Here is a 24,584-nt window from a genome sequence, read left to right as displayed (position 1 = left end):
GATTTTGTTGTTAAGTAGCTAAGGCACAGGAGCTGGGTTAAGGCATTTAGCATCGTGTTCCTCCTGATCTTTTAGGTGACAGAGGAGGGTGTGACTGGTGTACGTTGCAGGGGTCATACCGACAAGTTTTGCAGAAACAAAGGCAGGCTGTCTCTGAATTTTTCCAATAATCATGAGTATTTACGAGTCTCAAATTGGCATTTAGTCTGGTTTTGATAACTGGCTTAATTGGAGTTTGCAGCCTGCTTTCTACAGGGGAGTGAATCTCATTTTACTTAAAATAGAAAGAAATTTGTTGTTCTGCTGTTTTTGATAGGGTGCTTGACTACTGCATAACCCTTATGGGAAAATATTTTGCTTAAGTTCTATTTTTATCTCCTGTTTGTTTACTTTTAATTACAACTTCAGTACCATGGGATTTACCATCGATCTTCATCTGCCTACACAATTATCCTTAGCTTGCTGAAGGGTTTGTTTATTTTTAAGTTATATGTTCTCTTTTAACAGTTTTTTGTGTGTGTATCTAACTACTTGCAACAGGAGGATTCTGCTTTACTTGGAAGAAAGGTGGATTAATATTACTGGTGTTACGAGCATGTAACACAAAGGGAAGATGAAGTCTGAACACTATTGCTGTCTTGAGGTGATCGCCTTTGTAACAGCATCTCAGGGGAATGCGCACCATGGAATGAGGTGTTTCTGCCCCAAGGTTACCTAGGGAACGCTGTAACATAAAATGTGGGAGGTTAATGTCGTTAAGAGTGTTTTAATGCACTGAAGTTCTCTGCGAAGCAACTCCCACTAGCTTGAGAAATATCTCTTAAATTTATGAAAAATTAATCTGCAATTTCACTGGAAGAGAGAGTTTTGACTTCTCACAGTACTGGAGTGTCTGCTCTCTGTGTAGGTTTTGCAGTATTATTTAAAAATGAATTCCACCATTTTGTTTTAAGTTAATAGTCTTATCTTTGATCAGTATATCAGTGTAATTCAACGGATATAACCTAAGGTTCTGTCCTAAAATTTCTTTTTCTCTATCTCTGAATAAATTCCTTTTCCTATATAAGCAAATAGGGAAAATGTTTTCTGCCCCAGTTGAAACAATATTGGCAGCAAAACTCCAAACTTGTCTTCAGCTCTGAATGTGTTTGGATTATCTGTAAAAGACTTCTGATATATTTCTTCCTAACTTTTAAATACATATTGTACAAATTTGGCTGGTGTTGAAAAGGGATGAATTGTGAACTGTAGATCACGCTGTTTGAGCTGCACAGGGAGACTCCTGCACCCAGGTGGATCTCCCTGATGACCAGTGTCATTCTCCTTGAGTTCATGTTTGCCCGTGTATTTACTGGAAGAAACTTCTGCCAGTGAATTGAGCTTTTGGACATTATATGGTAATACATAGTAACTTTTGGTTTGTGATTAGTCTGAAAGCTGCTCTGAATCTCTTGCATTTACTTGTTTTCCAAAATTATGGGCTGAACAATTTCTAAGAAAAGGTCTGAAGAAGGTTGATCATTGAATCATCCTGTAAAATTTGAGAGAACTCTAATTATAAGCAGTAGAGAAAATCTATAGAAAGGAGATAATTTCCCATTAAATTCAACGGGGCAGTTGTCAGCTTACATAAATTGGTGAATTTATTGACTTCACTGAAGCCTGCTTACACAATATGAGGATTCAACCCTACCGGGTTTTGAAGCAAGTTCTGCAGAACCCATTTTATGTCAATTGCTTTCACTTTTATTCAGTTCGATATGACTAATAATTACTGTTCCTTCTGTGCGAATGGACCAAATGGCTCTTGTCAAAGCCTTCTGCTGAAATGACTCACTCGAGAATGATGAGTTGTGACAGATCTTGCAGCTTATCAGCGAGGACCAAGGAAATTTGTTGTCATGAGTGGTACCTGCACATGCTGGAAAGCTCAAGTCACTCTTAGGCTAACCCGAACTTGGTTCTCCTGCCTTACTGTATCATGTACTGCCACAGCTCTACAGTCTCATTGCAGGATGTCAAAGGTCAGCATGCTGTGCAATTAATCTAAATTACATGCACATTTCAGAATATGCCACATTATTGCATCATTTTAACCATCATACAAACAATCACTGCAGTTCAGGTAGAGTTCACTTTGAAAGTTTCCATTGGCCTGAAGAACCTTTAGTTTTGTAAGGGAAACAGTGGCATAAACCCCTTTATTTTCTCTAGCATATGAAGTCTGAAACAATTACAGCTTACCCAGTAAATCCGTTTTCCCTCATTCTCTGCAATTCTCAGATTTCCTTAAGTTCCCCTGACTCAGGGAAAATATTCATTAGGACAAGTACGTACAGTTCCCCTAACTATATCAAGTTTGAATTGTTGAAGCTGATGGCTGGTGTAGCACTTCCATGGAGTTTGTAGAGAAATTTTTAAAGAAAAACCAACAGCTGACCATGCAACTTATGCAGATTTTGATCTTAAACTAGGAAAAAAAAATGTTGAAAACGTAACTGTCTCCCTTAATTCCCTTCTCCAATATATTATTTGGGGTAAGATGCTTTCTGCCCCATGCATGTACTACTTCAGACTGCGCTGAAGGGGTGCACAGCATTTGAAAAGCTGTTTACTCTGCCAGGGCATGAGCTTCTATGCCTGAGGGAGACCTTGTATGTTCGCCTTTTTGAGCAGCAGTACTGGGAAGGATGGCTGTAGGAGACAGGCTGATTGGGGTTTGCTCAGGCTGGTCTTTTAACAGTGCTGGAAGCTGAAGGACAGCTTCAGACTAAGGTTGTTGTAATCTCCACTGAACAATGCAGCAGTGAGCTTCAGTGCCACATCAGCATTTCTGAATTATGACATTTGCTTGAATTTTCTACATTTTTCTCTCCCTTTTTGGCCCCTACTTAGAAATGTATATGTTCTTTTCAATTCAAAGGGAATTTAACTTCCCTTTCAATTAGAATGATTTCACAGATGGGAAAAACCCAAGATGGACAAGCAGGTGCCACAAGGTGACTGCTACAGTCATGTTATAGCTGACTTTGCATTTTCAAAGACACCATAAAGCAGATTTCACGCTGCTGCCACACCAGTGAATGGCCCGTGATAGATAACGCCTCACATAGAGGGCCCTTGGGTTGAGGTACGGGATGAATGGCCCAGGGCATGCATCACAGATGCTGAAAGGCATGACCGTGGCAGCCTTTCGTAACAGGGCTGTTGGATTCCCATTTGTCGCAAGACGTGTGGAGGACAGGGTTTGAATTGTTCTCTTTCAGGCCCCGTGTTGTGTTAATGGCAGTGAACAGCTGAACTCATGTGTTGCTGTTGTAACTCCTTTTTCAGCAGTATTTCCCCATTCCTTTACCTCTATACTATACATATTACCATTTTATAGATGTCCTTCCTTCCATCAAATCTCACACTTAAGAACAAGAAACCAAAATGCATAGAAAAGGTTTGTTTTCCCCTCTTTGGAAGGCAGAGTGCCCTTCCCTTTCCCCCAAAACACAAATCCTCGAACTCCAGCAGCTAAACCACAATCCAGAGCACTTAACACTTGGATTTGGAAGCATTTTGCATGCACAGATGGGGCTCCACGAGGTGCAAAGCAGTGAAGAATGTTGTAAATTGTCGAGTCAGGTTAAATTAAAAAAGTTAAAAGGGGAGGAAAAAGAACCAAAACTGAGGGAAATAAAGGAAGCGGTTCCAGATGTGGGTCAGATGGGATCTGACAGTGTTTCAATGTTCCTTCAGTGCAAGTGGGGAAAAGTCAAGTCTTCAGGAAATGTTTTTTGGGGGGTCTGGAGGGGATGAATTAGGGACAGGGTGTTTTGGAGGCACCTCCTGCTCATAAGAACTGTCTGTTGGGGGAGTTGGAAGCCAATCCCACCAAGCGTCCTTCATGGCTGCACGGTGCTGATGCGATGGCTGGATGCTGGCTTGCCTCCCAGCCTCCAAAGTGGAAAGCAGGAAGGTATGGAGGGAAGGGAGGGATGCTGCCAGGGCTTGCAGCCCATGCTGGGATTTGTAGGGCCATGACTGGCAGGATGGGAATGACTCACTTTTGCTCCACGCTGATGGGGTGTGAGCCAGCACTCCTGGCATGGGGTCGTTATGTGGGGACTGAGCAGGTTCCAGACTGCCCCTGAAATGGAGACAAGGGCTCCCTGAGTCATCTCTTACTTTTTCCACAGCTCTACGTCTCGAAAGAAGGTGTAAAGTAATTGGCAGTCTGTCCCTCACATCCCATTTTAATACTGCAGTAATTCCATTTTAGACAAGCTGTGTACTTTTGTCTTCCTAAGGGATCTCAAACAAGCTTTTAATTTTCAGCAAAACCTTAGCAGATCACCTTTAAGATTAGGGTCGGAGTTAATTTTTGTGGAGTGCCTGAGGCATGGCTCAGGGAGAAGGATGGGGAAGGGGGCTGAAATGGTCTTGGAGGCTTCAGATGGACCTCCTCACACCCTGGTGCTCGTGCATGGTGCACAGCACAGACCACGGTGGAAAGCACAGCTCTTCTCAGACAGGCAGTTCAGAAACCATTAAAAGGCAGTGGTAACCAAGCAATATCTTGGGGTGCATGGGGAAGAGTGTGACCAGCAGGCCAAGGGAGGTTCTCCTCCCCCTCTACTCTGCCCTGGTGAGGCCACACCTGGAGTGCTATGTCCAGTTCTGGGCTCCTCAGTTCAAGAAAGACAAGGAACTCCTGGAGAGAGTCCAGCAGAGGGCAATGAAGATGATGAGGGGACTGGAGCATCTCCCTTGTGAGGAAAGGCTAAGGGAGCTGGGCCTATTCAACCTGGAGAAGAGGAGGGGATCTCATCAATGCTTATAAATGCCTTAAGGGTGAGTGTCAAGAGGATGGGGCCAGACTCCTTTCAGTGGTGCCCAGCGACAGGTTAAGGGGCAACGGGCACAAAGTGAAACTCAGGAAGTTCCATCTTAATATGAGGAAGAGCTTCTGTACTTTGGGGGTGGCAGAGCACTGGCGCAGGCTGCCCAGAGAGGCTGTGGGGTCTCCTTCTCTGGAGATGTTCAAAACCCACCTGGATGTGATCCTGTGCAATCTGCTGTAGGTGACCCTGCTTTGGCGGGGGGGTTGGACTGGATGATCTCCAGAGATCCCTCCCAACCCTGACTATTCTGTCAATATTGTAAGAAAAAGAAAGAACAATGGACCATACCAAAGACCTAGTTTTCCTCTCAAGCTAGGAAAAATCAGTGGACCTGTCTAGTTTCACGCTTGCAATGGTGAACAAATTTGTTTCTCCCCTCCTTTCCTCCTGCTTCTGGTGTTGCACCTATGTCTTGCCTATTGGCACGTTGTGCAAGCACTGGAGCTTGCCTCAACTCTGGGCTTAGTGTATGGTATCCCTTAGCAGAAGCCATACTACAGTCCTGCAGTGGGGGTGATGGCTCCTGGAGGGAGCCTGTACCTCGTCCCAGGCTCCAGCATCCATATTGTGAGTCAGTCTCTTGTGTGATCTGACGGAGTCTGGGGAGATGAGAAATGTAAATAGGAAATGCATCGCGAAGCTGCCAGAGAGATGCGTGGTTGGGATAAGATGACAAAACCACCACTATCCCCAAAACTGCACACGCACCCCCCACCCCTCTCCTCAAAGTAAAAAACCAACCAAACAAAAAAACCTGGAAGAAAACTCCAAAAACATTTTGTTTTGTGATGTATGGAGTGAGGAAGAGGCATTATAAACTTAACTACTATGATTCAGACAACAGAAGAGGCAAAATTATGTAGAGCAGAAGAGAGTTTAAGTTGGAAAAATGTGATTAAGAGGAAGAAAAATTTAGGTTGCATCTCATGAGAAAATAGACTAATTGTGAAATCCTCTACTACACTTAGATCTGGACCCCCTGGGAAATAATGGAAAAGACTGTTTCTCAGCATGTAGAAGCCCCTAGACAAAACACCAGTACTTTAGGAATAGGTTAGGCATAACTGCAATATAGTTCAGCAGCAGCAACCTCATTCCTGCACTGACAGGAAAGAACTAGCTAATTTATCAGTAATAAGTTTTTGTGTATCTTTATTTCCATATGCTGACGACACTGAGATTGCTGATGAAGGTTTTTGGTTACAGAGGTGATTTTATAGAGTGAGAATTTATCTAATAGGAACAGGTCTAAAACTAACAGTTCATTTTGCATAGGCTGCCCAGCAGCAAGCAGACAGTAATAGCTATTTGCCTCTTCTCAGCTTAGGGTAGATTTGAACTACTAAATTAAAGGCAAAATAAAATTTAAGGTATTTCTTTAAACTGTTTAGTCCCTCTGGGAATGACTTGCAAATGCACTTGTATTCATCATTTAGAAGCTTTCCTGTTGCTTATAAATATCTATTTTCTTGAGACACCTTATCGAAAAAGTGGCTTAGTGTTTTTCATCATCCACTGTAGCCTGTTTTCAAAGCAAGAGATGGTATGAATTTTGAAAATATTTGTTCACGGTATTGTTTGTCAAACTTCAAAATGCTTCTAAGGTTTAAAATAAAAAAAAACCCTAATCATGAGCATGACGTGCAATTGTATGCAATTTCACAATTCAAAATGATGTTTCAAAATCCCCTGCCCATTCTAAATATTGTCAGTTGTCTATAGCTACTGCCATTTCTATATCCATTTATTTGCAGTAAATAATGCAGCTTGGATCTTTGCACTGTGGCTGCCTATACCTTTCACTGTAGGTAAATATGGCTGGCTTTACCCCCAGTGTTAGCTGAAGCACTCTTTGCCCCAAAGGATCCAGGAGAGGACTGTTTCTCCAAGCTCCCTGTGTTTGACATTGGATTTTAGTCTGGTTTGAGCTGGAACTTTTCTTAATGCTCTTTATCTCAGTTTTCCATCAGTGACATTTCAAAGTTGTTGCGTGAGCTCAAGCCGATCTTACTGCAGCTAAAGGAAATATTCCATTTTCTCCTCCATCTTCATTCCTCCACCCTTGCTCTCTGGGCTTATCTGCACAGCTGGTGTCAGCTGTAGCTTTTATCTCTACCTATCCTTGAGTTGGTTCAACTTACTAGGCCAAAAAAAAAAAAGGAAACAACTTCTAAAAAGATGGATATTTTTCTGCTGGGTTTGTAAGTGGAATCAAGAAGACCAAATGATGCCAGAACCAGTGCTGGGCAAGCTCTGGGCTGAGCAGGGTGAGCCTGGAGGGAAGGTGGGGAACAAGACCTTCCCCTTTCAGCAGCAGAGAAGTGGGGAGATATTACCTTGTCTCAGCCACTCTGGCTCACCTTCCTGAGATGATCATTCTTTTTTACCTGAGGGGGCTGCTGTGAAGATAAATTCAAACATGTTCAGGATGTATTCAGCCAATGGCTCTGCAGACAGTATTGCCCAAACCAATGATCTGTTTTCTTTGGTTTATTTACCAAATACACTTTTGAACAGATTGAAGATTTTAATGCTGATTTTCATGTCCTTGTATACATTCATGAATTACACTGTTGAAAATGGAGAGATATACCTTAAGTAAATAGCTAAATGATAAATACAAAATTCTGATCTTTAGTTTTCTTTATCAAGAAATGGTTTATACAGAAATAGAGAAGTATTACAGTAAGTGCATAGAAACTTACCATAGGAAAACACATCACTGAATTAACGTGCCAATATACATATTATATTCACATCAAATAAGTGAAATCATAATATTTAGTTTTGTCAAGAAGCTTTTTCTCTAGGATTCTTTCCCAGAGTACAGACAGGCAGGATATTTGCTGTTTCAGCAGCCAAACAGAAGACAAGTACCGACTGATTTTTATTATGTACCATATTTTAGTGTGCTGCCTCATGTATTGTCTAATTTCCATTTCACACCATCACAGTTATGCCTGTAATATATAAAAATGAAATGTAAATTTCCCAGTACCTTATATTAAATATACTTTCATTCATTAAAAAAATACCCCCCACACCAAAAAAGCTATAGCAATATGTAAGGTATGAAAAGGAATGTTTTAAAGTTTATGCTTTCTGGCTAGAATTTGTTATTTGTTTGTTTTCCATAGGGAAATAGCAGGATGAATAGGAAAAGGAGACTGAGAAATGGCATGCTGCCCATTCTTTTACCTTTAAAACTTAAACAATTTGAAGCATTTGAACTGGCAAAGTCGACAAACATCCTTGTGCATATTGAGCTTAAATGATACACAACAAAAATGTATTGAATTTGTGAATGTGCAATCAGGTAGTCCTCCTCTGTTTTAATGAAACAATACAATCTTAGATCATGGAATAACGCCATCCTGGTAATTTAAATAACTCTCTAAGTCATATCTACATTCCAAGAGATTGCTCAATGGAGGAGGGCTAGCATAATCAAATTTAAGTAGAGAAGCAAAGTAAAATTGCTATAGGCTTGATCCAAAGCCTATTGAAGCTTATAGGAATCTTTCAGCTGATTTTTTTTTTTTTTTTTTTACTTCTGTGTGTTATCTGTTATTAGGACTGAATCAAATTTGGTTTCTTCAAGCTTAACAAACTTGAGTTTTCAGTAGCATTAGCAAGATAAGCAACAAGCTGGCAAGACAGTACAGTTTTTCCTCTTAAAAACCTCTATGAGACAGCCTTGAAAAATTGTGGGCTTTTCCCCATTTTTGTCACAGTGAGGCTTCAGTTCAGTACTCCATGTATTTGTAAATCTAACTTTGTGCATCTCAGTAGACTGCAGGACTCCAGCGTTTTCATGCCTTACTGGTTGTGGCCTGAGGAGTAACTCCATTGAAACCCTTCGTGCTGCAGATACGTAAGGAAGAGTATAAAATTTCTAAACTGTATAATGATGCAGAAACAGGGCAAACTAGAAGTCATTTGCGGGGCTGACACTCAAAAGAACTATGCTGTAGATGTGACACATATACTATGTGTCTGACATTGCCGCTATAAAAGTGGCAATAAACACAGTTTTCATCATTAGCATTTCTACAGTCCTTTTTCAGAGGAAAGTCTTATTTCAAAACACTTTAGGTTTAACTTTTTGCTCAGTATCAGTAAAACTTACTGTGCAAATTCTAAACTTGGCTTCTAATCACTGTACTAAGTGTTGTCCACAGACACTAAATGAACTCTTGCCTTAGAAGACTTCTTATTTACTTTTCATGAAAAGAGGGTTTTACAGGTAAAGGTAAACTAAGGCTAGTCTTTATGGTATATTCCAATGATAACATAGAAAATAGGCAAGAAAGTTCTCATAAACTAGTGGTCCTCTGTGGCAGACACTATTCCCATTTTTTTTTGGAAAGAATTTCTTGATTTGTAATAGAGAATTTGATACATGAGGTAATATATAGGAGCAAAAAAAACCCCACTACTGGGACTACGTTCTATATGAAACAACTGGCTAAAGGGTAAATTTAATTCACAACAATTGTTCATTGACAAATTATTTCAGGTTGGTCTTGATGTGTTTTTTAAATATGCATTTTAACATGCAAGAACTGTTCCAATTTTTATAAGCAGTGGCAAGCAATACTTACAACTTTTATTATTTTTTTTTTTTAAGGAATATGTGACTACAGGACAGCTGCAGATATAAACAATTACTTCGTGCTAGAAATATCAGGATAATCGTTCATGAAGTAACTCTTGAAAGTGAACTGTAATAATGCAGATTATTAAAGAAGTTTTCAAGCAAGTGATTTCTTCCATCAGGGTTCATTCTAATAACCTTTTTCAAGTATTTAGAGAGTCAATTTATCTTAATTTTAGATTGTTATTAAATTAAGTGGCGATGGCTGTGGGTAAGATGGCTTTTACTGTCTAGAGTGTCACTGTAGAGTAGAATAGTCCTAGATTTGAAATATTTTCATGCTATTAAAAGACTATGTTAAGGTGTCCTGGAACATTAACAACTAAATTATTTTAATCTTTCATATTCTTTGAGCTGTTTTTCTTCCTAAGTCTTTTTAACTGACAAATGAGAATCAAAATCTACCGTTGATGCTTACTTCAGTTGTATAGAGCAGACTCTTATCTATAGCTGAAACAAAACCAGCTTTCCTTTTCCATAATGTAGTTGCATTTCTTTATCTCAGAAAGACAACATAATCTATACACTATAGTTCTGTATTTGTTCTTGTAAATCTCTGAATATAAGCCTTTCTGTAGGCAGTGCTTTACATATGTCTGTCAAATACAATTGGTGTTCTGCTCACATATAGGTCTCGATTTATGTGCCATTTAGTCATGTGCCTCCTGGTCGTGCAGCCTGTGTATAAATTACTAACAATGATTGACTATTTGATACTTTTGATCATATTAGTGTTGTTTGTAGGCTGAACAAACTATCTGGAATTAGAGCCTCTAAATGTTGCAATTAGCCTACAGGAGCAGGAAATACCTGTATAATTTTTCCTTGCTTCTTACATTCTTTTTTTAGATATGTCATGTTCTTAACTAATTTTTGCTATCCAGTAACTAACTGTGCAAAACTGCAATGGAGAAGATTCTCCTCCCTGTCCTCCCATGTGGTATAAGGCAAAACAGAGGTGTATCATCTGCAGCATGCTTCAATCAAATCAACAGTGTGTGCTACATCTTCATTTTAGAAGCACTGCAACCACGGTCTCCTTTCAGAGTGAAAGAAAATCAATCCCCCATACATGAAAACAGTTAGTAATGGTCTTACTTGAGCTTAACTTATACTGAATTATTCATGGTTGAGTTATCCAGGGAGAATATTACCTCTGTAGTAGACTGTAGACTGCTTGAATTGCCCCTCTTGTTTATTTTCATTGGGGTGATTTACTTGAATAAGGACTGCAGGACCAGGTCCTGTATTTGCTGGACATGAGAACGTTTCATACTGGCTAATCCACCATGTTGTGGGATTTTCCATTGTGGTGTTGGTGGTTGGTTTTTGTGTGTGTGTTTTGGGTTTTTTGTTTGTAGTTTTGGGGGTTTTGTTTTTCTTTTTTTCTTCTTGTGTGTGTTGTGGTGTGGGGTTTTTTTTTTTGTTTAGGGTCCCAGCATGGGGTCCCAAAGTAAATGCTAGTGCATTTGAATCTAGATGGCTCCCCATTGATGTGCCATCTGCAGATGCTCATGTAGAGTATGTTTTAAGCAGCAAACACCTAGGGTGCTATATTAAAAAATGCTCAGCATTTCAAAATCCCAATGATGGAGTGTAATATGCTCTTGATATGCCACTTGCTGTTAGAACTATAAGCTGCATCCTGCTAAGTCCCAATGCCTCCTGTTGAAGTGAATGATACCAAAAAATACTTGAGACTTGAGACTGTCAAAACCCCTCTTTTATTTAGACATAGTCATTCTAGGCTTGTCTCCTTTGCTGTCTCTTTGAAGGACTATGGTGCAATACCCCTAGAGCAAGAGGATGAGTAATAGTTGCTATCAGGCATTTAGACTTGTATGGCACTCCTTATTTTACTGATACGAGTTTGCAAACATTCAAGCCATGTCATTTTATGGTGTCAAGAAGCTTCAGCAAAATGGAGCAATTTTTGGATATATTCCTAGAAGCTATGCTAAGGCACATGGAGGACAGGGAGCATAATTCGAGACCACCAGCATGGCTTCACCCAAGGGCAACTTTTGCCAGACCAACCTAGTGGCCTTCTATGATGGAGTAACTACATCAATGGACAAGGGAAGAGCTATGGATGTCATCTATCTGGATTCCAGTAAGGCCTTTGACATGGTCCACCACAACATCCTTCTAAATTGGGGAGAGAGGGATTTGATGGATCAACTGTTCAGTGGATGAGGAATTGGCTGGATGGTTGCATCCAGAGAGAAGTGGAGATCAGTGACCAGTGGTGTCCTTCTGGGGTCTGTACTGGGACAAGTACTGTTTAGTGTCTTCATCAATGATAGGGACAATAGGATCAAGTGCACCCTCAGCAAGTTTGCAGATGACACCAAGCTGAGTGGTGAGGCTGACAAGCCTGAGATGGAATGCCATCCAGAGGGACCTGGAGAAGCTTGAGATGTGGGCCCATGTGAACTTCATGAAGTTCAATAAGGCCAAGTGCAAGGTCCTACACCTGGATTGGGGCAACCCCTGTCATCAATATAGGCTGGGGGATGAAGAGACAGCCCTGTGGAGATGGACTCGGGCGTAATGGTGGCTGAAAAGCTGGATGTGAGCAGGCAATGTGCGCTCGCAGCCCAGAAAGCCAACCGTGTCCTGGGCTGCATGAAAAGAAGTGTGGCCAGCAGGGCAAGGGAGGTAATTCTGCCCCTCTACTTTGCTCTGGTGAGACCCACCTGCAGTATTGCCTTCAGCTCTGAGGTCCTCAGCACAGGAAAGATATGGACCTGTTAGAATGGGTTCAGAGGAGGGCCACAAAAAAGATCCAAGGGCTGGAGCACCTCTCCTGTGAGGAAAGGCTGAGAGAATCAAGGTTGTTCAGCCTGCAGAAGAGAAGGCTCCAGGGAGACCTTTCAATACTTCAAGAGACCTTATAAGAAAGATGAAGACAGACTTTTTAGTAGGGCCTGTAGCAATAGGACAAGGGATAACAGTTTTAAACTACATGAGGGTAGATTTAGACTACATATAAGGAAGAATGTTTTGTTTGGTTTGGTTTTGGTTTTTTTTTTTTTACAATGAGGGTAGTAAAACACTGGAACAGGCTGCCCAGAGAGGTGGTGGATGCCCCATCCCTGCATCCCTGCAAACGTTCAAGGACAGGTTGGATAGGGCTCTGAGCAACCTGGTCTGGTGGAAGATGTCCCTGCTCATTGCAGGGGGCGGTTGGACTAGATGACATTTAAAGGTCTCTTCCAACCCAAAGTATTCTATGATTCTCCAGTGATGAAAGACGAGGAAAACCTACAAAGAGCTGTAAGAATGTAGTGTGCGTACAACAGCAACAAGAAATACAATTATCTAACTTGATTTTTATAATATTCCATTTAATGGTCAAAAATGATAAAAATGAAGTCAGTAAATATTGAAGTCATTTTCAGATTAATTCAGAGAGAAGTAAATACAATTTGGGTCATGTTGCTTTTCATGACCCCAAAACCCCATTCAAATAAGCACTATGGATTTTAAAGATCTACCATGTCTTTGTTGTATTATTGATCGTGGTTAGTCAGCAGTTCAGCTCTTGTTGTTCAAGACTGCCTAAGACAGTAAGATCACTTTTTATTAGCAGATTATATTGTTCAGATACTTTCACTGCCATTTTTTTAAGTTATTCTTACTGGTTTGCGTGTGTGAGGGAGGGAGGAACTTTGAAGTAGTTAATATCACCATTTCCAAGTAATGGACTGGGATGCTGTTACCCTTTTCTAGAAGACAATATGATACAGTCTTCATAAAATGTTTGAACAGTAGTGTAACAGTCTGTGTCCTTATATATTTGGCTTATATGACTGTGTGCTGGTTTTGGCTGGGACAGAGGTAATTTTCTTCATAGTGGCTAGTATGGGGCTATGTTTTGGTCTTGTGCTGGAAACAGTATTGATAATTTGGGGATGTTTTCATTATTGCTGAGCAGGGTTTACACAGAGCCAAGGCCTTTTCTGCCTCTCACCCCACCCCACCAGTGAGGTGGCCGGGGTGCACAAGGAGTTGGGAGGGGACACAACCAGGACAGCTGACCCCAACTGACCCAAGGGATATCCCATACCGTATGATGTCATGCTCAGCAATAAAAAGCTGGGAGAAGATGAAGGAAGGAAGGGAGGAGATGTTTGGCGTGATAGAGTTTTTTGTCTTCCCAAGTCACCTTTATGGGTGATGGAGCCCTGCTTTCCTGGGGGTGGCTGAACACCTGCCTGCCAATGGGAATGGTGAATGAATTCCTTGTTTTGCTTTGCTTGTGTGCGTGGCTTTTGCATTACCTATTAAATTGTCTTTATCTCAACCCACAAGTTTTCTCACTTTTCTGATTCTCTCCCCCATCCCACAGGGGTGGAATGAGCAAGTGGCTGTGTGGGGCTGAGTTGCCGGCTGGAGTTAAACCATGACATACTGCTAGATTAGGAAGCAAAATTCTTCTTTCTGGCACCTGTAGCATGGGTCATCTAAACTCAGGTCTTGGTTGCACTTTCTTCCTTCCCAAAGACAATAGGCATAATGCTGTTGAGGATCCCTCCATTCGCTGCCCGTGTAGGAGTCAATGCACAGGTGCTGGCAGACTACAGAGGAAGGAGGAACAGTTCCTCTGATGCCTGGAGCTACTTCTGCAGTTGTGGAACTGAGAAAGAAACCAGTATCTTGATATTGGGCTGGTGACTTAATTAAAAAAAATAATAAAATTAAGACAGTATCCTGATACACTTCAGTCTGCTTCTGATGATATGAGTAAGTCATTTTCACTGAGGAAGTAATTTATACATCTGATATTATAGAACTCATGGCATTAATTATTTGGTGTTACTGATCTGTATTCATGATTGAAAAGTGTGTTTGAAGTTTGGAAATGCTGTAATATTAGCTTTGAGATAGAAGCAGTTCTAAAATAAACAGGTAAATAATTTTTCCAGAGTTATTCCATTTTATTCCACCTTTTGCTATAGCTAGGTGTAGCACCTTTCTCCTTCAATTACTGAAAATTGAACTGCCTTTCTGTTTATTTTTGGCCAATGATTGTGTGCAAATGTATTACTGACACTTGTGATGAAATGTCTTTGTCCTGTTTTTAGACACACCTAGTGTTTATCATGTATAGAAGTTAAATTTCACCTGCTTTACTATTCAATTGGTAGGAAACATACTGGACACGGGTTTATATGCTAAATAAGGAAAAATTCCCCTCTAGCATGCCAAAGTGTAGTGACTGCAGCTTCTGAGACTGATGATAAATGTGTCATATATTTGATAGTTTTTAGGGGAATTTTCCAGCTGTGATGCTGTTGTGGATTTAAAAAGAAAAGAAAAACTGAGGGGTTTAGGAAGCTTTGGTGGTTTCTTTAGTAGGGTTTTTTTTGCTTGGTTTTCTTTAAGTTTCTGATTTTGGTATCTTGGCTGACAGTTTGCTGCTTAACTTTGCTGTTGTCTTGTAGAGCTTTTTTTTTGATTATTTTCCTGCAACGAAGTTGGGTGGTCCCTATTCTGTTGTCGTAGTACTAATTAACTTTTCAAGTGTTTCACGCTTTTTGTAGGGCTGTCATTTGGATTTTTCTTCTAAAAAACATTATTTGAATAAGTAAAACTGCATACACTGAAGTTAATGCTGCATAAGGGTTGAGTAAATTAAGCAGTTGTTTTTTTGAGTTATGAACTCTAGGGGTAAATACAGCCACTGAAATGCTAGCAGCCTCCCATACCTGATTGTGCTGTAAACAATAGGTGCAAGTAGCAAAGGAGTGGGTAGACAATCCGTGATAATATGTGCAGAATTCTTCCTTTTCTTTTATAAATCACAATATAAGCACTTGGATAACATGGTATCTCAGCAACAACTTGACAAGAGACTTATAATACACCCTCAGAGAATAGAAAAAACATCCTTTGTCTCCAATAAAGGTGTTTAGCATTCTGATCCTCTCTTAACATAAATTAATTTGCAGTTATACTAGTAGTGTTTTTACATATGTATTTTGCATTTGCATCAAAGGACTTCCCAGTCTTCAGGAGCCCGTGCTGATTTTCTGAGTATTAACTGTTCAGAATGTGAGTACAGGTTAATGTGCTGTATGCCTTAGGATCAGCTCCAGTTTCTCTCTTACATAGTGTATTTAGTCTTCAGAGGATTAAATATGTTCTTCAGGAACCAGATGAAAATGAATATTTATTAAATATTGTGTCAGGATATATTTATACAGACAATACAATATATTATTTGAACAGCGCATGGGAACCTGAAGAAAACTAAGGGAAACCTTTTATTCCAGTAGAAAGTTTGTGTGTTTATATAGTTATTTATTGTTTCAAGACTTGGGTGCACACTTTGAAAACAGGGACAACGGAATAAACCACAGTAAGAGAAACAGATTTGTAAATAGTCATCTTTCTCAATAGATGACAGATTTATAAGCAAAAAGTTGCACACTTGTTTCCCAAATGTATCTTGGTCATGTGACAGATAAAGATATAGTGCCAGGCAATTATTACGGCCTGCTAGATGATCGCAACATTACAAAACAACATTTTAGGTAAAAACATGAAAGCAAAGGAAAAGCTATTTGCTATTTTTGGTATTCATGGGTTGTGCAATAATGACTGATCATTACTGAGTATTGTTTCTAAAGCTTTGTGAAGATGAAAAACGCTAGATCTGGTGGTTTGATCAAAAAATATATAAACATTTACAACAATAAAATGCTATTGTTTTCTCACATCTGTAGCAGTATTTGTAACACTGCATTGTTTTTTAGGAGGGGGGGGGAAAAAAAGAGAAAAAGGAAAAGAGGAAGAAAAAAATTAGTCTAAGGCCTAGACCTTTCTTTGCCAATTTTCTACACGTGTTTTTGACACTTAGAGCATGGCAACAAGGGACATATTTCAAGACAAGCACAGAGACTGACTCTCCATTAAGGCTATACCTGCTGTTAACCTCTACAGTACTTCAGATGGAATACTTTTAGTGCGATGCTATAGCCAATTTACTTGTATTATTTTCACTCTGTATAGCCAGTATTTCAATAGATCATCAAGAATTGATATATTTCTTTTTAATTATAACCTCCTTTAAGTTTCAAAGTGTTTACATTGATTGTGTAGCCTTGTGAAATAAGCAGCAACACTAAAGCACATCTCTGAGGGTAACAACCAGGAAGCTATAATAAACACACTTGTCAAGCATATGCAGACAGAAATGAGAACATGCTGGTGGAGAATATATGACCTGCTATAACTCTGTTTGAATGTGGCATGTGCTTATCAAGATATAGAATAAAATAATTTTGCACGTAGAATCCGGTAAGTAAAGACGCAGGGAAAAATGTCTTCATCTTTTGAGGCTGTTGCTCTCTGGCCGTGGGGCTGACCTACACGCCTGCCTCCCAGAGAGGCTGAGGTGCAGCAGAAGTGGGCAGGTGCAGTCAATTTAATCACTGCAGTTTGTTCAGATGACACTTTTGGAATTGTAAAAGATAATCCTGGCTGAGGGACATTGCCTGCCTCTTTCTAGCATGGCTTATGTTAACAAGACATAAACTTACTGTAGGCTAGGTCTTCACCTGTTGTAGTTCAAGACTGCCAGCACTGTTGTCACAGGCACTAAAATAGTAGAAAGTTTAAATCTAGAATTGGCAAGGGAAACGCCGTGGTGACTGTAAAATCATCCCAGCTCAGGTACAATACATACTTTCCTTCTTTCTTCCATGTGTCTTTGCTGATGAAGGAGAAAAGGGCGGCTGGAGGCCTTCCTTTAGAGCACTGTCTTTGCTTACTGTTTCTGTAGGGGCAAGTCAGGAAGGTAACAAAACCAATGGATGAGGTTAATGAAACTATTAAAAGTATTGCTAGGGGATAGAGGTGACTGGAACGCACAGGGGTGTGCGGTAGCCCTACCTGTCCCTTGTGATATGGTAGGGATTGCATGGCCCATGGGGCCACAGAGCTCTCATCCTCCTGCAGCAGAGATACAAATGCAATTTCAGCAATAAAAAGTGAAGACATCATTCAGGTATTATGCAAATAAATTATTATAAGTGCATCATACTAGAATTGTATCCCCATTTGAATTATGTGTTTCAATAGAAAAGAGATAATCCTTTGTGGAGCCTACTGGAGGGCTTGATCTGATTCATCTTGACTACTTTAGGTACCTCAGTGATTCAGCCTACCTAGGATTTGAACAAACCTTTACAGTTGGCTCTTCCTTCCTGCTTGAATAGAGAGGAGTTTGAGGTGAGTAGGCTCCTAATTTAGGGTTCTTGTTAGATGCCTAAAGTTAGCCGGGATCAAAGCTGAGCAAGCTAAGAATAAACAGCAAAAGATTACTCCAGAGCTTGGCTTGGGGAACTGCTGGAGCATCAGCCACACTTGGAAACAGCACCAACAGATTGAAGGGGTTTGGCCTTCAAAACTGCAACAGATTGAAGGAGTTTGGCTTGGGAAAGCTGTAGGAACAGGAGCAGCAGTTTGTGAGACAGCCTGGCTTATGCAAATGTAGAAATGGCAGCAGCAGGTTCTGATGGGATGTGTTGCTGGTGTATCTCCAAAAATTTTTAAACTGGCTGCTCATGTAATACCAGGGCCCTATCACCTATATGCTCAATTTATCACTGTATCTTGGAACTTTTCCATCAGAGTAGTAGAAAACAAATGTTATCCTCCTGTATAAGAAAGAGAGAACGCAAGCCCACTCAGCTTATTATTTACAGACCTATCTTGCTGCTTCCAACTCTATCCATAATAGATAATGAATAAATTGGTTCACAAGCAACTGTTTAAGTACTCAGAGTTAAACAACATACTGAATGATGCTCAGTCTGGATTTCATTCTCATTATTTCACTGTCATTGCACTAAGAAATTTTTGGAGATGTTTTCTCTGCTCGTGGATCAAAGTCTATTTATAGGTGCAGTATTTATTACTCTGTCAAAGTCCCTTTTGACATGACTGGCCATTCTCACATACAAAAATTAACCAGAAATGAGTTCAAATAAAAGTAGATGACAATCGTTTTCAGCCACATTTACCTTCCAGAAACCAGATGGGTTGCATTAGCAATAAGCTGTCACGTATGCAATATAATACCAAGAAGTCTTATAACTGGCTACCATATTGGCTGTTATATGTTCATTAAAAGCTGTTGTGCATGTTGATAGGAAGATACGGTTCTTCACGGTTAAAACACACATATAGTGGGGCCAGATCTCTATTGAGCAAGCCTGAAATCAGAACTCTTAGAAACACAGCATCTCATCCTTTTTCCCCATATGCCTCTAGAGATACAGACACACACAGAGATATCCAGGAACAGCATCCATGGAGTCATGCTGTAGAAAGCAAAAAAACCTGGGAGGAAGGGGAGATTTAAGCAAGGATGAGGTACTCTAGAATGACCTTATAATTTTTTGCTCTCACCAGTATATTAAACGGCCAAATATCCCAAACAGTATTGTCGCAAGCAAAATGAATAGAATTGTCTTTATTTATTCAAGAGTATATAACTCACAGAGCAAAAGACAATATTGTTTTATTCTGAGGCTTGACCTGTGCTGCAGTGGGAACATTCAGCCCCACTACCATTTTTCTGAACATCCATAAATGTCCTTTTTGTAGAAAATCCCTACTGTAGCAGGACTTTTCACAAGAAAAATGTCCATGGGAATATCACACAAGCAAGTCTCTAAAATCTTTAATTCCTAAGTGATAAAAGAACCCAACCACCATGATTTAAGTTTTGTTTTGGTTTAGTAGTAATACTGATTCAGTTAAGTTTGCTTTAGGTCAATAATGACTAATTGGGAACCATAAACTGATTTGAATGGAGGAGCAGACTGGTTGTGGGAAGTCTGGCATCACTTGTGTTGATCTCAATGCCATCACTCCAGTGAATCCCCTAAACCCTGTGGAGGAGAGCAGCAGTGATGCTATGGTGAGAAAATAGCAAGGAGGGGAGAAGAGGATGTCTAAAGTCCTTTTAATCTCCTCACTCTACCAGTAAATTTGTACATACAAAATGCAGGTATTACAATGTGTATATACAGACATATCCACAGTAAGGTCCATCAGAGTGACTGCTGAGCAGCTCAGGCTCTCATGGTGTCCTTCTAGCAATAACAGCGTAGAAGTCATCACCAGGCAAGGACTGGAAGTGAAGATCTGGCCAAGTCCATTTCCCTTGAGGTGACTGTTTGTTTGAGCTAGTGAAGGGAAAAGGCCCTTTATGGAGTTAGGGAAGGAAGGACTGTGGTGCGATGTTGCCTGATGGGTGGTGGAAGTGTATGTAGGCTGTTGCTGTGCCAACAGATGAGATTTGGGGGAGACTATTTTTAGTCTAATTGTTTTCTGAGCCATTAACCAGAAACACTTTTGGGTTGAATCACATTCAATAAGACTTCAGCATAGCAGCTTGGGTCTAGTCTTAGTCTGAAGTAATTCTGGGTTTGATATGACTCAGGTGGGCTGTGAAATGAAACTGAAATATAATTCAAATATGGACTGGAGGGCTGGAGATTCAGGTGATATTCCCAATTTCACCAGAAACTTGATAAGGTTTTTTTTCCATCTCTTTTTTTTTTTTTTCTTTTTTAGGATTACAGGTTTATGAAAATCTAATTCCATTTTGGACCCTTAGACTAGTATTTCCTGTTGTCTGGCTGTAGGCTAGTGTGGCAACTCAGTGAATGGGTGACAGTAAGGGTAGAGACATAGTAAATATTTAGGCGATGTGCATTTGTCCATGATTTCTGAGATGAAGAACGGACACTGCCAAGTCATGACTCGTGCTTGTTATTAATATATATAGGATTAATTTTAAGCATTAGGAATTCTGCTTGAAAATCTAAAGACATTGGCTTTTAAACTATGCATGTTGCATTTCTTTCCCCTCCCTTCCCCTCACACACATCTGTAAAATGAGGTGATGATAACAGTGTATCCTGCAAACGGACTGGTATTAGATTTCCTTTCTACCTTTCTTTTCTCGTTCAGGCCTTGATTGCAATGCAGACAACTTGCAAATAAAAGGAAATGTTCTTGCAGGTTCCTTTGAACTTGTGTTCGTATTCCCTTTGCCTTCCTTAGGTCCAGATGCAAAATGAGAAAGCAAGATAAGCTGTTGGCTGTACTCTCAGTAAAGGGCATGGGAGGAATCTTACCTCTGTTTCCCCTCCTACCTCTGTTTCCCCTCCTTTTGGACAGAATAACTGATTCTGTGCCAAGAAGGAAATTGATTCTTCTAATACAAGGCAACAACAAATTACTGTTCCCAACCATAGAAGGCAGAAGTGAAGGGAAAAGTGTGTCTCTGAAGAACAATGTTTCTGGGGACTGTGACTGTATTGTGTTTCTTGGGACTGTTCCTGCTGGTGAAATAGGCAGTCCTCCCTTTTCAAGGCTGGTATATAGAGTTGCAACTGAGCCATAAAGAGATCAGGCTACGGCAGCCTAGCGATGCACACACCTGCAGAAGAGCCACTTGTCACACTACAACCAACAGAAGCCTTGCCTGAATAAAACATCCACGACCAGGTCTCTGTGCTTAAATGATTTGGACTGGGTTTGTTGGTTGGTTGGTTTTCCCCCCAAACAACAGACGGGTGATCCCTTTTAATTTAGCTGTGACTTGAGGGTGGAGAGAAAGGATTCATATGAGTAGATGCTTGATAAAGGAAAAAGGGTCAGATTTGACCAGGAAGGAAACTGGACTGCTAAATTCCTGTCTTTAATTTGCTGATGGAAATCAGTAGTACTTAGTGTGTTAGAGTCTAGAATAAAATTGGAGACGTCTGTTGATCTGTTTGTCGTCCCTTATGGGCTGTGGTGATACTGAGGGGGACAAAACAAGAGGCAGTTTTTTTGGTCTTTTACTTCATTTTTTCTTTTTGAATTCTCAGACTAATTCAGTAATACCTGACATGATTTGTAGGTTTGTGCTTTTCTGCATTCTTTTTTTGTCTGTCACTGAAATATATATTCAACTGTAATGGATTTCTGTATCGAATATGTATCAGACCTCTTGCTTTGTATTTTTATTCAAGTGCCTCTCTTTTTAGGCATCTACTAGGAAAGACTTCTTCTTTCAGACATCTATATCTGTTTGTTCTCTGAGATTCCGTAATGAATCTGATTTTGTACTATCTAAAATTAATATGAATTGTAGACAAGCTTTGTCAGTTCCTCCTATTTACTTTCCCTGCAGCTGTAATAGTTTGCCTTTGATGTCATAAATGTCATAAGCTTAAACACCTTAAAAATTCATTCCAGGGAGTTTATCAACAGAACAGTAATATCTTCTGGTTTTTTACCTAAGTTACCGAGTCAGCTGTGTGATATATCTTTATGGTATGTTCTGTACTTATATTCTCTCTCCAGTGTGCTGAAAAGACAGTATTTATATCTCAGTAACTAATTAATGGTAAAGTGTGCTTAATTTCTTATTGAAGTGTTGGGTTTGTAATTGATGGTAGAGTATTTTGGTCATGGATGCAGATGAGACCAAACAACAAAAAGGGTCTAAATGCCTGTTCAAAATCTGTTCTGCAAATGGATTTGATTATTCTGAGGAATCCTCATGAAAGGCTCCCCAGAAGGTGAAAAATCTCACATGAGCTTTGGCATTGAGGTGTTCGCTCTGGCTATGAATAGGCCAGCAGGAAAAAGGGAACTGAATAGCTGACCAGAAGTCATGCAGAAAAGAACTAGTGGGCATGTTGTAACTCAAAAATATTTGCTGAGCCACAGATTCTCTTTCAGTTAAAAAGAGACTATTTTGACTTTTTAGATTGATGTGCCATGTAACAGAGATCATGAATTTCATGCAGTAATTTTTCAGTAAAAGGAACGATTCTTCTCTGCTAGCTAAAGAAGGGTTCTGTGTATCTTTTCTTTCTGCAGTTTCCCAAGCTTTAAACAGTACTGCTTTTCTCTGCCATCTTCCTTCTTGTTAAAAAGTCTGGCCAATAAGGAATATGTGTTCTCAAAGCAGACTCTGAAAATATGATAGCAGGGCTTTGCTGACAACAAAAACGAGGGAAAAAATGGAGAAATAGGAATTGGTTATGAAATGATCCTATGATATTGGCAAAGTGGAAGGGGTTTCCCGGCAGGAGCAAAAGATGGACAAGTAGAATGATATATTTCTGCGTCTAATAAAATGTTTCACAGCTCCTCATGAAATTGCTTTCTCGATAATAGTATAATCCCACTGCACATTGCAGTGGCTATAGAGACTATATTTCTGCTTCAGTACGATATTTTTTCCTCATTGTCCATGCCTTTCTGAGAAGTTCATAGTGCTCCTTTTCATATATTGAACTTTTTACACATAGAAATTTTAAAACAAGAGCAGAGGGTCAAAGAAGTTTCGTTTCAGTGGGACTTTCTAGTCTGTATGCCCACAAGAAAAGTAGTGCTTGGAGAGATAGTTAGAATTTTCATCTAAAGCCACTGAAATATAATTTATGACCTCAGAAAAACCATCCAGACCATATCTTCCTTCTTTCAGGATGAGCAATTCCTTCGTATACAAACAGACTTCATCGTTATGAACTTGTGAAAGATCCTGTGTTTAAGGTGTTTGTGGAATGGACTCCAGGAATTATCTCTTCACAGAACAAGTCAATGCAAGGAGATTTGAAATTTCTGTACAAACTCCTGTCCCCTGAAAACCAGATGAAATACACAAGGGATCAAACTTAAGAGAAGGCAAAAATCCTATTCTGCTTTTAGGTTAACATTTGAACTATATTATTAAATATGCATGACACCCTGAATACAAATCATCTGCTGAAGGAAGGATGGCAGGTCAAAGTTCTGACTCTCATCTTCCAAGATTTCTTTCTAGGCAAAGTTTGTAGGGAGAAGTAAAAACTTTCATTAGCCCAAATGAAAGAGTTGAAAACAGCAGGCAAGATTTTTGGCATATGGAACCTCTTGCACAGCTATAAACTGAATATGCTGCAGAGAAATGTACACAGGACTTGGAAATTTGTAGACCTTATCTCGAATTGCAGATTATTAAAAAGGCAGGCAAACTGGCAAAACGGAAACAAAGGTGAGGCTGGGTCAATGCAGAGGTAATTCCATGTGCTCCTCCGGTATCCCCCAAAAGAAGTTGGTTCCCTTGGCTTCTGCTGGCCAGAAAAACATGTTGCTGAAAGAGTTAGCATAGTGAAAACAATCTTCCTGACATGGTTTCAGCTTCCTCCTTTGCTTTTGAAGTATGTAACAACAGTTGTATACTCAGATTAGGGGAGACAATATATATATAAATCAGTTAATGATTAGCAGTTAGTAAAATATACTTTCCCTTCGGAACAAAAGCACTTGGGAGTAGTGTGTTAGTAGAGGTTGTTTCTGATGCAGGTTTTAAGGTGAGATTATTTCATGTACAGAATAAAGATTGAACCTTAGAAATTCAGCAACTGAAAATGACTGGATAATATTTAGTATTTTATATTAAAATATTGAAAAGGAGGTGGTTTCTTTCCTGTTTCTTTCATCTCTGGTCCCATGGATAAAGAGACTGTATAGAAACAACAACAGCTTTTTTTTTTAGTTTTGTCATTGACTTCAGTGGAAGGAACACAGTCTTTTGACAGAGAATAGACTTTAAATCTTGCAAGCGACCATATCAACAATTACCTTTCCAAATGGAAAAATACAGCTTTTCTAATGTAACAGAAACAACCATGGATTGTAGGCTATGTTTTATTTCTTTGATTCCAGATATCAAACAAATTGAAGTTGACTTTAACGACTCCATCCCCCTTGCTTGTACTTCAATTATAAAGGAGACACTTTCTTCTGTTAAGCTCCTGTCAATTACCGTTTCTTTTTAAAAACAAAAAATTCAGGAAAAACAGTTGATAGCCCACAAATACATGGTCATCAAATTGCAGAGGTAACTAATGTGAAAAGTATGTAACGCTAAGAACATACGTTCATCTACTTTTTGATGTGGTTATAGATTGAGGAATAATTTATGTTGACCTGCTTTTCCCAATGCTTCATATTTATAAAGATTATAAATA

Source organism: Cariama cristata, unplaced genomic scaffold (genome assembly GCF_000690535.1).
Source record: "Cariama cristata isolate BGI_N322 unplaced genomic scaffold, ASM69053v1 scaffold6930, whole genome shotgun sequence".
NCBI lineage: Eukaryota > Metazoa > Chordata > Aves > Cariamiformes > Cariamidae > Cariama > Cariama cristata.
This window is presented reverse-complemented; position numbering follows the sequence as displayed.